General features: G+C 43.6%; 1 protein-coding gene across 1 annotated transcript in view; it reads right to left on the bottom strand.

Annotated features, from left to right (window-relative positions):
* The window catches only part of FBXO42 (F-box protein 42), an 84,945-nt gene extending 80,280 nt beyond the window's left edge, over positions 1 to 4,665 (bottom strand). Inside the window, exon 1 of the mRNA XM_077775653.1 lies at positions 4,486 to 4,665. The gene's annotated coding sequence lies outside the window, so the exon portion shown is untranslated. The remainder of the gene's footprint in view (positions 1 to 4,485) is intronic.
* Between the last annotated feature and the right edge of the window lie 9,263 nt (positions 4,666 to 13,928).

Below are 13,928 nucleotides of genomic sequence, written 5' to 3'. Positions count from 1 at the left end.
AATAAACTTTAAATAAACTTTTTAAAAAAGTATCCAAAATATTAAATATTCTAAAGGAATATTAATAGTTGAAACTAAATCTTGTTTGCCTTTACTGAAATTAACTGAACTACCTCAAATTTATGTATTACTAAAAGATAAGATACATTACTGTCCAGAATACTAAAATTTTATGTAAAAATCTATTAGTAACCAATTATTATATAAAATCTATATATTTATCATAAATAAACAAGCATCAAAGCATCACAAGATTACTTCTGCTTTGGAAGCAAAAGCGGCACTGGAAAAAATTAAATTAAAAACAGGAGAAGGGGCACTTGGGTGGCTCAGTCGGGTTAAGCATCCAGCTCTTGGTTTCAACTCAGGTTATGATCTCATGGTTCGTAGGCTCTGTGCTGACCGTGTGGAGGCTGCTTGGGATTCTCTCTCTCCTCCCTCTCTCTCTTCCCCTCCCCAACTTGTGCTGTCTCTGTCTCTAAATAAATAAACAAAATAAATAAATAAATTTTAATATAAATAAATAAAAACTTGGGAGAAAACTTTACAAATTAAAAAGTAAAAATTCAATACCGAACAAATCAAAACCCAAAGCAAATTTGCTTTCCAATACATGCATGAGTACGGAAGTGCAAAATTAAACTACAGGAATGTCACTAAGTCATAATTTTATAAGACATTTAGAAGGCCACTTAAAAACAATTTAGTTCTTTTTTTTCCCAACACTTTTTTGGCTTAAAGTAAGCCATATGCCTNGAGCCCGACGCAGGGCTCGAACCCACGAACCGCGAGATCATGACCTAAGCGAAAGTCGGACGCTTAACTGACTAAGCCACCCAGGTGCCCCGTATGCTCTTCCAAATGAGCCAGACAGGAGCCCCAATGCTGGGCAATTGTTTTTTTTTAATATTTTACTTTTTTTTTAATTTTTATTTCTAGGAGAGAGAGAGAGAGAGAGAGAGACAGCGTGAGCAGGGGAGGGTCAGAGAGAGAGGGAGTCAACAGACTGAAACAGGCTCCAGGCTCTGAGCTGGCAGTCAGCACAGAGCCCGACGCGGGGCCCGAATCCACGAACCGCGAGATCATGACCTAAGCGAAAGTCGGACGCTTAACCGACTAAGCCACCCAGGTGCCCCAATATTTTACTTTTTTTAAAGCAATCTCTACACCCAACGTGGAGCTGGATGGAACTCACAATTCCAAGCTCCACCGACTGAGCCAGCTAGGCACTCCTGGGCAATATTTAAATGACTTGTCCATTGTCCTTGTACGTGGAACAAACTCACAATGCAGAAAAATAAATGAACACATCACTCTCACTTTTCTATCAACCACAACATTAAAGCCCTCATTTTCAGCGTTGAGTGTTTACATGGTAACATGTAAACACGAGTATTACCAAATTGTAAATGTTCAATTAGTACTGTACCACTTAAAGATTCTACACATCCAAAAACTCATAAAATTTTTGTGATATATGGAACAACATGCTTAATTAATTATAAAACTACCACAGCACTAAGATGAGGAACCTGCATTGGGATGCAGAAATTTAGTATCACAGATTCTAAGCAACCTCAAGCTACATGAACAGATTCTATAAAATAGTTCAGTAGAGTTCCAGTTTAGGTTGTCAGCTTCGCCCAAAAAGCCAAAGGACCTTCTCATTGAATTTACTATTTCAAGAAAGGAAACAGTGCTAATAACCACTTATAGTCAACATCCTAAGGGACTCACAACTAAACATTAACCAAACATGATCGAATTAAAATCATATAGTACCTCTTGTGCCAGTTTACAAAACAAAAACAAAAACAGCATCACTCTAAAGTTGTCACCATTTAGTAATCTGAGATATTTTAACTGCAGCTGCAACGTTTGTGTTTGCTGCCTGGAGTATGACTCACTCTCAGCTTCTCCCAAGACTCTGCTGGATTTTTGAGAATGCAGAAATCATAACTGGGGCAGACTGTGTGGGAAGTGTCATGACAGTGAATGAATAAAAGGGGGAAAGAACTCATAATAAAATTTTTTTTCCGTTTTTATAAAAAGCAAGTCACTCACAAAAGGCAGATTTTTCTGCAGAATAGGAAAGGCTGGGAGTAATCCTGGTCCTGAGAAGCCTTCCTGGACTCCCTTGGATTCCCTGCACTTCTCACTTCTCACGCCACAATATACTTAACTGGGTTCCTTGTCTGGCTCCCCAGCCAGCCTAGAGGTAACCTGAGACCAAAGGATGTCTTATCTTAGAATCATTAGTACCTACTTTGTAGAGGGCCCTCGGTAGGGATTTTCATAAAACTGATCATCGAATAATCATTCTTCCGTTTACCTTCTATTTTACAAAGAACTTTCACAAAACATTACCTCTTTTGACTCACATAACAATCTTGGAGTGGAAAAGGCATCAGTTAACCAAATGGTTTCTGGTTTTATAAAGAATTGTTAATGCGCAGACTGAAACAACCTTGAAATCACAAAAGATAATCATGGATTTGTTCATCCTTGAGATAACTTCTCCTTGTGACCTCAATATTCTTGTAAAACCCAGAGGCTTTGCTAGCATCTTCTGTGCCTGCTCTTCATTAATAGGTAGAAATCACCCACCGCCCTGAATCTGACACAAGAGTTTTAACTACATAAAGCAGTGTTATACAAGGGCTCTTTTAGAAATCAGACAGTAAAGAGCATCCTAAGCTATTTTTTTTTCCTGATCCTATTCTTTCTGTGACTCTGGGAAGGTAAAGAATTGCAAAAGGCAAAACGCTGGAGAATGAATGATGTCATGGAAGTCATGAAGTTGCATCAATGCCTGATGATGATTTAGCACAACAATGCAACACATTATGCCAAGATGCATAATGTCAAACCAGCAGGATCTTCTACTGCATTAATTTCATGACTCTTTACTAGCAAACTGAAATGTAAAGCGGCTCTCAAATTATGATGAAGAAGAGGTTATCTGCTCACATCTATGTACTTATGAAAGGCACTAAGAAAATCGACAAATTTCTATGGGAGAGGCTTTAAGGGGAAAAAAAAACAAGGAATCAGTTAATATTAAACCAAACAGTTGTCATTTTAACAATTAAAAGCTTTTTGAAGTAGACTAAACATCCGTGGCTGACGTAGCTTGAGTAACAGATTTATACTGGGTTTGTCAAAAGCAAACAGTTTACGGGGTACAAGATGACAGCACACAATACAAAGGACATCCGATCAGAGTATACACACGCATATGCTCCAAGTTAGGGATTTGACAGAGAGCCACAATTCGCTGTAAAAGCTACAGAATGAATTTTAAATGTTCGGCTCTAAATGGGGTATTTCCTCCTCTGGTTTCCTTCTCCCTTTACCTATGATGTCATCATTTTAAACATGAGCAAAACAAATTTAAGTTACAAAGGGAGTCGGTGAGTCCAAGCCCAAAGCGGTCGCCTCAACAATCGCCCATTGCACAATTCCAACTGATTGGACCGTCCTCCAAGGAAGAGGCCACAAGGCTTTAAACCGGCTTCCCAGCGAGGTAAACGAAATCAAAATCTCCAAATCAGCAACTGCAGGATAACGAAAACTTATTCTCAAAGAGGAATTACAGGCATAGCACAAGGCCCTTGCCAGCAAGTGGGAACTGGCAAGGTGTCTGAATCTTCACCCAGAGCAATCAGAATCGCACCATCGAAACACTCCAAAGACTTCGGCAATTAAGAAAAGGAAGCTTTGATCTTCCTACCAAAATTCGGGAGATTTAACAGACAAAAGCACCCGGCTATTCCGAATCTCAAAAATAACAAAGGCTGCCAACAAACGAAGCCTCCGTTAGCACCTAAGTTCGCCTGCAGAGCCCGGGAAGATCTCAGGATGGGCCGCTCTCCGTTTTCAGACCCGCTCCCACCCTCCACCGTTCCCTCCGCACAATTCTCACAGTCACAACGTGGACTGCTGTCTCCCTCAAGGAGACCCGCAGTTCCCACCTCGCTGGACGAACGAACACCCAAAAAGCTAAGCGGTTAGACAGGCTGCTTGCGTTTTATTTTTTAAAGCCAATTCCAAAAACCTCTCCTCCGCAGCTTCAGCGTCAACGATGCTGGGCCCCTCGCCTCAGCCACAATTTTGGAAGACACTGGGCTCCGGCTCCTCCGCGCAAGGCGGTACGGGATTCGGGGGCTGGGTGGAAGATGATCTGACACCCTCACAGCCAGCCTTGCTCAGGTCATATCCCCTCTGGAGGCCCCGGTGAGGGGACGCGTACCGCCCTGCTCGAGGAGAGGGGCCGGGTTCAGAGGGGCACTCCTCCTCCCTGCCTAACCCAGGGAGGCCGAGGATGACAACCGCAAGGCCCCCGGGCCAGCCAGCACCCACCCCCGCGCAGGATGCACGCCCTGGGCGGGACCCGGGACGCCCCCTGCCCCCTGCGGGCCTGGGGCATAAAGGGCAGAAGGCGCCCGCTCCCCGCCGCGGCCCCAGGAGGGGGAGAGGCCTCACCTGGCCCAGCCCGCGCCACGCTCTCGGGTTCGCTCCGCTGGCGACGGCGACGAGGGAGCCGGGGACAGGACCAGAGGGGAGGCGCCTCGCCTCAGGCCGCGCTTGCCGCACTCAGGCTCCTCACAGCTGGCGGGACCCCGAGCCGCCCGGAGCCGCCATCTTCCTCCACTCAAACGCCGCCGCCGCCGAGGCTGCTCTGGCCGGGAGAAGACAGCGCGGAATGCGCATGCGCGGGGGGGCGGGCGCGGAGGACGCGCTCGCACAGACGTCAGCGCGGCGGGACCGCGCGAGGCGGCCTAGCGGTGGAGCCATGTTGGGAAGGGCTGTGGTCCTGGGCAGAGGTTCTCCAGAGGTTGGAACGCCGCCTGGGGGTGTGAAGCTGGAGTGAAGAAAGCGTCCGCTTTTCTTGGGTCCCTGGAACCGACCTCAGAGATGCACGCACACTCGAGACTGTGATAGACCCCTGGCCTGGAATTAACTCATCTGCAACCCCGGAGGCCTGATGAGCGCAAGGGCAGGTAGTGGTGAATGGAAGTGCTCTTGGAGGTCAACGTGAGAAGGGAAACAACGTGCCTTGATCGTGCGATCAAAGTGTCCCTTAACGGAAGCAACCATTGTGCGACCTGCTACTAGCTCCATTTATCAGATGAGGAAAACTGAGGTGCAAAGTACTATCAGTACATTTTCCCAAAGCCACACATCTGAGTGGCACGGTGAGGGTGTGGGAAGCAGGACAGAATTTGGACTTAGGCATATACGATTCCCAAGCTCCAGTACTTTATGGTGTCACTGTCACCAGGCAATGGGGTCCAGCAAAGTACCGCTTCCAAGGGAGCAACCTGGTGTGTAGGTGAGAATCTTCATGGACTCATGCATGGTCTAAGGAAATGCCAGAGATACAGAGCCCAGGGGCTTCAGTCTTCACCCCTTGTACCTGAGACTGAAGGAATCTTAAACTGCCCGCCAGTCACTCTGGAATAAAGTGGACCTTCTGGAATACCTCTGAGGACATAGGTCTGGGTCAGAACCCAAGTCCTCTCTCAAGTTGAGAGGGCAAGTGCTGTTGAGGAGACTTGGGTCAGCCTCACTCTAGAAAGTACTGGATCTGTGTTCCTCAGACTTGAATAATGCAGAAACCCCTTGGGGATATACTCATGGAATCCCAGTATGAGAAACACTGATTTAAGAAACTCAAGTCTTTCCTGAGTGCCTGGGTGGTTCAGTTGGTTAAGCATCTGACTCCTGATTTCGGCTCAGGTCATCATCTTGCAGTTTGTGGGTTTGAGCCCCATGTGGGTCACTGCGCTGATGGTGCAGAGCCTGTTTGGGGTTCGTGGTCTCCCTCTCTCTCTCTCTGCGCCTCCCCTCTTTGCTCTCTCTCTCTCTCTCTCACATACAAAATAAATACATAAACATTAAAAAAAATTTAAAAGAAAGAAACCCAAGTCTTTCAGGTAAGAAACATGGAAATGTCACTGTGTAAGAGAAATTTGGCAATTGCAACTGGTACAAGAAATATTATAATCCTGTCATTAAGGGGCGTGTGGGTGGGTCAGTCAGTTAAGCCTCCTACTCTTGATTTCGGCTCAGTCATGATCTCACAGTGCTGAACCTGCTTGGGATTCTCTCTCCTCTCTCTCTCTCTCTCACTTGCTCTCTCTCTCACGTACCCCTCCCCCACTTGCTCTCTCTCAAAAATAAATAAACAAACATTGAAAATAAAATAGGGGTGCCTGGGTGGCTCAGTCGGTTGAGTGCCAACTTCGACTCAGGTCATGATCTCACCGCCTGTGGGTTTGAGCCCCAATTCAGGCTCTGGGCTGGCAGCTTGAAGCCTGGAGCCTGCTTTGGATTCTGTGTCTCCCTCTCTGCTGCTCCCCTCTCACATTCTGTGTGTGTGTCTCTCTCTCTCAAAAATAAATAAATATTNCAGAGAGAGAGGGAGGTACAGAATCTGAAACAGGCCCCAGGCTCTGAGCTAGCTGGCAGCACAGAGCCCGACACGGGGCTCGAACCCACAAACTGTGAGATCATGACCTGAGCTGAAGTTGGACGCTTAACCAACTGAGCCACCCAGGTGCCCCTAATGCTTCCTTTTAAAAATGCAGGTTCCAGAGCCGGCCTTAGACCTCACCTCAGACTTTTTCTAAAACGTGTTAGGGCTTCTGATGCCCAAGTTGGTTTGGAATTTCTGGATCACATTAGAACAGGTTAAAACATAGAACCACTCCACCCTGAATCTCCTAGCTCAAAAACAACAGATACAGCTCTGGTTTGTTCACAGCTTTATTATCTAATACAGAGACGGGCATACAGTAGAGACTGGCTACATATGTGTTGAATAAGTGAACACATTGGGAATTTGACAACTAAGAGAACATTCAGTCAACAAATATTTAGTGAGTCCCTACTATACACCAAACTTGTAATATGTATAGTCATATATTTTTATTTTGTTTTGAGAAAGAGCGCATACGCACGTGTGCACATACAAGCAGGGGAAGGGCAGACAAAGAGGAAGAGAGAGAGAATCCCAAGCAGGCCCCATGCTGCCAGGGCAGAGCCTAATGCAGGGCTCAATCTCACAACCATGAGATCATGACCTGAGCCAAAACCCAGAGTCAGTGACTTAACTGACTGAGCCACCCAGGTGCCCCTAGTAATATATTTTTAAATAAAATTAACAAAGCCCCTTGCTCTTGTGGAGGTCCCTGACGTTATTGGGAGAGACAGACAATAAACAAGTCGATGAGTCAATATGAAATTATAAATTGTGATAAGAATGAAGAATGTATTATTATTAAAACAAAATTGTCAATAATAATCACAGCTGATGTTTATTGTTTGGTCTTATATGTCAAACTGCTAAGTAGGTGCCGTTATTGTGCTTATTTTGCAGTTGATGAAACTGAGGAGGGGCCCCTGGCTGGCTCAGTCACTGGAGCATGCAACGCTTAATCTTGGGGTTGTGAGTTCAAGCCCCACATTGGGTGCAGAAGTTACTTAAAAAGAAAATCTTTAAAAAAGAGAGAGAGAGAGAAAAGAAGCTGAGACACACACACACAAAGATTAAGTAGCTCAACCCATGATCACAGGCAGAGGTCTGAACCCAGGTGATTTTACTTCAAAGCCATTGTTGTTAATTTTGCTAAGTACTTTCTTAACAATTTTTATTGTGGTAAAATATACATAAAATACAAACAACATTTACTATCCTACCCTTTTTCTTAATGTTTTATTTTATTTTATAGAGAGAGAGACAGAATGAGCAGAGGAGGGTCAGAGAGAGAGGGAGACTCAGAAGCAGGCTCCAGGCTTTGAGATGTCTGCAAAGAGCCTGATGCGGGGCTCGAACCCATGAACCATGAGATCATGACCTCAGCTGAAGTCAGACACTTAACCGACTGAGCGACCCAGGTGCCCCATATCCTACCCTTTTTAAGTGTAGCATTTGTTGGTGTTAAGTACATCCATATGGTTGTGGAATCATCACCATCATCCGTCTCTAGAACTTTTTTATTTTTATTTATTTTTAATTTTTTAATGTTTATTTTTGAGAGAGACAGAGCATAAATGGGGGAGGGGCAGAGAGACAGGGGAAGACACAGAATCTGAAACAGGCTTCAAGCTCTGAGCTGTCAGCACAGAGCCTGACATGGGGCTTAAACCCACAAACCAGAAGATCATGACCTGAAGTCGGACGCTCAACTGACTGAGCCAACAGGTGTGCCTCCAGAACTTTTTTTTTAGGTGCAGTTTGACACACAGTATTACATTAGTTTCAGGTATATGATATAATGATTCAGCATTTGTATACATTGCAAAGTGATCACCACAATATATCTACCATGTGTTACTGTTACCACACAGAGTTGTTACATATTATTAACTATATTCCCCATTGTACATTGTATCCTTGTTGTCTTATTTTATCACTAGAGCCTAGGGCACCTGGGTGGCTTAGTCAGTTAAGAGTCTTGACCTCAGCTCAGGTCATGATCCTGCAGTTTGTGAGTTTAAGCCCTACGTCAGGCTTTGTACTGACAGCTCATTCTCTGTCTTTCAATAATAAATAAAAACATTTAAAATTTTAAAAAAATCTTGGGGCACCTGGGTGGCTTAGTCGGTTAAGCGTCCGACTTTCGCTTAGGTCATGATCTCGCGGTTTGTGGGTTCGAGCCCCGTGTCAGGCTCTGTGCTGACTGCCAGCTCAGAGCCTGGAGCCTGTTTCAGTCTGTGACTCCCTCTCTCTCTGACCCTCCCCTGCTCACGCTGTCTCTCTCTCTCTCTCCTAGAAATAAATAAAACATTTAAAAAAAATTAAAAAAAAATCTCTGTCACTAAAAGCGTGTACCTTGTCATCTCCTTCTATTTTGCCCATTCTCTGACCCCTCCTACTGGCAAACACCAGATTGTTCTCTGTATTTATCAGTTTCTTTCTGTTCCGTTTGTTCGTTTGTTTTTTTTTTTTTTTTTTTACTTTTTTAAGTTTATTTAATTATTGTTTAAGTAATCTCTACACCTAATGTGGGGCTTGAACCCACAACCCCGAGATCAAGCGTCCCATGCTCCACCAACTGACCAGGCAGACATCCCTGTTTTGTTTTTTAGATCCCACAAAAAAAGTAAAATCATACAGGGGCACCTGGCTGGCTCAGTTGGTTAAGCATCCAACTGTTGATTTCAGCTCAGGTCATGATCTCCCAGTTTGTGATTGACCCCCAAGTCGGGCTCCATGTGGATAGTGAAGACCCTGCTTGGGATTCATTCATTCTCTCTCTCTCTCTCTCTCTCTCTCCCCTCCTCTCCCCCACTTGTACACGCATGTGTGCATTCTCTCGAAATAAAAAATAAGTGAAAAATTACACAGCATTTGTCTTTCTCTGATGTAGTTCATTTAGCATAGTATCCTCTAGGCCCATCTATGTTGCCACAGATGGCAAAATTTAATTCTTTTTTTATGGCTGAGTAAGATTCAATTGTATAAATATATCACATCTTTATCCATTCATCTATCAATGGACATTTAGCTATTATAAATAATGCTTCAATGAACATAGGGATGCTTGTATGTTTTTGGAGTAGTGTTTTTGTTTTCTTTGAGTAAATACCCAGAAGTGGAATTGCTAGAGGTAATGGTAGCTCTATTTTTTTATTTTTTGAGGAACATCCATACTGTTTTCCACAGTGGCTGCGCCAATTTACATTCCCTCCAATAATGCACAAGGGCTCCCTTTTCTCCACTTCCTCACCAACCTTGTCTTTTCTTCTCGTTTTCATAGTTGCCATTTTCACAAGTGTGAGGTGATATCTCTTCGTGGTTTTAATTTGCATTTCCCTGATGATGAGTCATGTTGAGCCTCAAAACCTAGGTTATTGAACTCTGTGCAATGTTGCTTCTGGCAAAGAGGAGGAGAGAAGATTGAGGCCGGTTTATACATGGTCTGAAATGTCAGCAGGAAAACTGGATATTCCCTTCTATGTCATAGAGATTTGGAGATGGATATATGATGAAAATAGTATTTTAGAGTAATCTCTCTGCAGTATGAAGGCTAATTGGGATATGATTGGGTACAATGAGACAAGCAATGAGAGGAGTGGCTGTCGCCTCTCTAGTAAGTGTAAAAGTTTTCCTCCAGAGTCTATTCCAATAATCAACTACTGAAATTAATTTCTTTTTTTTAAGATATATCTTTTATTTCTTTATTTTTTATTTCAGAGAGAGAGAGCATGAGCAGGGGAGGATCAGAGAGAGGGAGACACAGAATCCGAAGCAGGCTCCAGGCTCTGAGCTGTCAGCACAGAGCCTGACGCGGGGCTCGAACCCACGAACCGTGAGATCATGACCTGAGCCGAAGTCAGACACTTAACCGACGAGCCACCCAGGCACCCCTACTGAAATTAATTTCTTATGTATATGCTTACGTAGGGTAAGTAAGCTATAAACATAGAACAACATTCAAAAGGTACAAAAGGACATATAAAAAGTAAATCCACCTTACCAGCGCCCTAGCTACCTCTCTCCTCCACCAAAGCAACTACCATTACAAATTCCTTATCTCTTTCCAGAGATACATATACCAACAAACACATACACATGTAGGGGCTCCCGTCTGGCTCAGTGGGAAAAGCATATGACTCTGGATCTCCGGGCTGTGAGCCCCATGTTTGGGGCAGAGATTACTTAAAATAAACAAAACAAGGACACGTATAACATATAAATAAACAAACCTACAGATAGCAGCAAACTATACGTGCTGCTCTTTACCTTGCTGCTTTTTTAAAATACATTTTTAACATTTATTTTTGAGAGAGAGACAGACAGAGCATGAGCAGGAGAGGGGCAGAGAGGGAGACACAGAATCTGAAGCAGGCTCCGGACTCCGAGCTGTCAGCACAGAACCCAACATGGGGCTTGAACTCATGAACTGTAAGATCATGTCCTGAGCTGAAGTCAGGTGCTTAACTGACTGAGCCACCAGCCCACCTTGCTGCTTTTTAAAAAAATTAACTATAATTTTCTGAGGTCATTTGATTTCAGCATATTTAGGATGATCTAAATTTTGTTAACAAATTGCATTCTATTCCTTTGTATGGAGGTACCATATGTTTATTATTATTATTTTTAATGTCTATTTATTTTTGAGAGGGAGAGAGCGTGAGCAGGGGAGGGCAGAGAGAGAGGGAGACACAGAATCCGAAGCAGGCTCCAGGGTCCAGCACAGAGCCAGACACGGGGCTCGAACTCACAATCCATGAGATCATGATCTGAGCTGAAGTCAGATGCTTAACCGACTGAGCCACCCAGGTGCCCCTGAACCATATATTTTTATTTTTTTTATATTTTTATTTATTTCTAGGAGAGAGAGAGAGACAGACAGCGTGAGCAGGGGAGGGTCAGAGAGAGAGGGAGTCACAGACTGAAACAGGCTCCAGGCTCTGAGCTGGCAGTCAGCACAGAGCCTGACGCGGGGCTCGAACCCACGAACTGCGAGATCATGACCTAAGCGCAAGTCGGACGCTTAACTGACTAAGCCACCCAGGCGCCCCCATATATTTTTAAAATAAATTCTCTAGAGATGGACACTTGTCTCTACTGTTTTGTGATTATAAACAAAGTAGCAAAGAATATCCTTGTACTTTTGTTATTTCCATATGAGCAAATGTATCCACAGGGAAATCTCCTAGAAATGCAATTGCTGGGTCAAAAGGTATGTAATGTATTCTTTAAATATTGGTAAGTTGGCCATTTCTTTCTTTCCTGTTTATTTCTTAACACAACTGTCTACCTAGCCTCAGTTAGTGCATTAGATGGAAAGACTTCCCACTATGGGCTTTGCTGTTAATTCCTATCACACATCAGAGTGTTTTATGTGATGTAGCAATGGTGCCTGCAGTTCCGAGTACAAGTTCCAAACATGAATAGTGTATCAAATGTATTTCACAGGAAAGAGAAACTCATGTTTTAGGATATCCACTAATATCTATACATACCACTTCTTCAACTTCTGGGGCTTTCCCCCTGATGGAAGAAAATCACCACAACTTCCTCAATTTTAGAACTTATTTGGCCCCATCCCCTCATTTTACAGATGAGGAAGGGACTTGGCCAAGGTCAAGGAGTCTATACGATTAACTAGGGCTGGAGCCCTGGTAGCCCATTTGGTGGGAAAAAAGCTATTTCCTTTGATGCATGCTTAAATGGTCTCCAAGGTCTCTATCTTTCTGGTCTCCTAGAAAATTCAGTCTCAGGAATGTCCAGCTAATTCCTTTGTGAAGGTGCAATGCCAAATATAACAAAATTGTAAGAAACTGTCTCCCTCTGCTGGTGACATTCTACAACTACAGAGACGTAAAAAAAAAAAAAAAGCATCAGCGGCAATGATGAAAAATGAATCCTGCCTCAGGAGACTTGATAGACTTGATAAACAATCTCATTCTCCTTTCTGTCCCCAAGGCTCAGTCAGGATAATTCACTTAAGACAACGGGTTCACAGAAGAATGTATTCAAAGTAAATGTAGCTCTATGGGTGTCAGCTGGCTCCGTCAGTAAAGTATGCAACTCTTGATCTCCAGGTTGTAGGTTCAAGCCCCACATTGGGTGGAGAGCTTACTTAAATATAAAATCTTTAGGGGTGCTTGGGTGACTCTGTCGGTTAAGAGTGCAACTCTTGATATTGGCTCAGGTTATGATCTTGCAGCCCTGCCCTGAAGCGTGTCTCCATGCTCTCTCCCTCTTTCCACAGCCCTTCTCAAAATAAATAAATCAGGGGTGCCTGGGTGGCTCAGTCGGTTAAGCGTCCGACTTCGGCTCAGGTCATGATCTCATGGTACGTGGGTTCGAGCCCCATGTCGGGCTCTGTGTTGACGGCTAGTTCAGAGCCTGGAGCCTGCTTCACATTTTGTATCTCCCTCTCTCTCTGACCCTCAGCTGCTCACGCTGTCTCTCTGTCTCTCAGAAAGAAGTAAAAACCATAAAAATTTAAAAAAATAAATCAACTTAAAAAATAAAATATTTTTAAAAACCCAACAAAGTAATATAGCTTTGGAGAGTGAACAAGACAAAATCTTTTTTTTCTCTGACATTGTTCAGGCTGTTCAAATTATAATATTTTAGACAGAGAGGATTTGAGCTGCTAATGGGATATCCAATGTGGAGATGCCAATAAGAAGCCTAGATTAAGAATTGGAAACACCCGGTCATGTCAGGGCTGGAAGTCAACTTTGGGAGTCTTTACCATTCAGTAGGTGGCTCACACCATGAGCATCTAGGTAAAAACAATGGACTGAGGACACAGAGATGATCTATATTTCAGAGACAGGGAGTCATGAAACCAGAATTAGTAAGCATGTCATTTCGCTTCTAAATAAAAACTAGTAACATTTAACACATGATTGCAGTTTATATAATAATTATTAGAAATACATATTGCAAAAATTCTTAGGGTGTCTGGGTGACTTGGTTGGTTGGGTGTCCGACTCCTGGTTTCAGCTCGGGTCACGAGTTTGTGGTTTCGTGGGTTCAAGCCCCACATTAGGCTCTGCACGGCTGGCAGCATGAGCCTGCTTGGGCTCCTCTCTCTCTCTCTCTGCCCCTCCCTCCCTCACACGGTCTCTGTTTCTCTCAAAATAAATAAATAGACTTAAAAAAAGAATAAAAAATTCTCAACAGGAAGCTGTTACTTTAGAAAGATTAATGACATGCTAAAAGCATGAGAAGAAACACACATTCCAAGTTAGGTAATTTAATTACAAATAGCTAAATGCAACACTATCAAATGACAGCTTTTAAAAACTGGGGGGCCTATAGGGATATGACAATGAGAATAAAAATACATGGTGTTTGCTTCCCTCCCTGTTTTTGTGTTTTGGGAAAGAAAGGATGAGTAGAGAATTGCACGTTTTCTTAGGGAGGCACAAGACTCCCCCACCCCCAAAATAAT

The sequence above is a fragment of the Crocuta crocuta genome, unplaced genomic scaffold (assembly GCF_008692635.1).
Source record: "Crocuta crocuta isolate KB4526 unplaced genomic scaffold, BGI_CrCroc_1.0 scaffold127, whole genome shotgun sequence".
NCBI lineage: Eukaryota > Metazoa > Chordata > Mammalia > Carnivora > Hyaenidae > Crocuta > Crocuta crocuta.
This window is presented reverse-complemented; position numbering and strand designations above follow the sequence as displayed.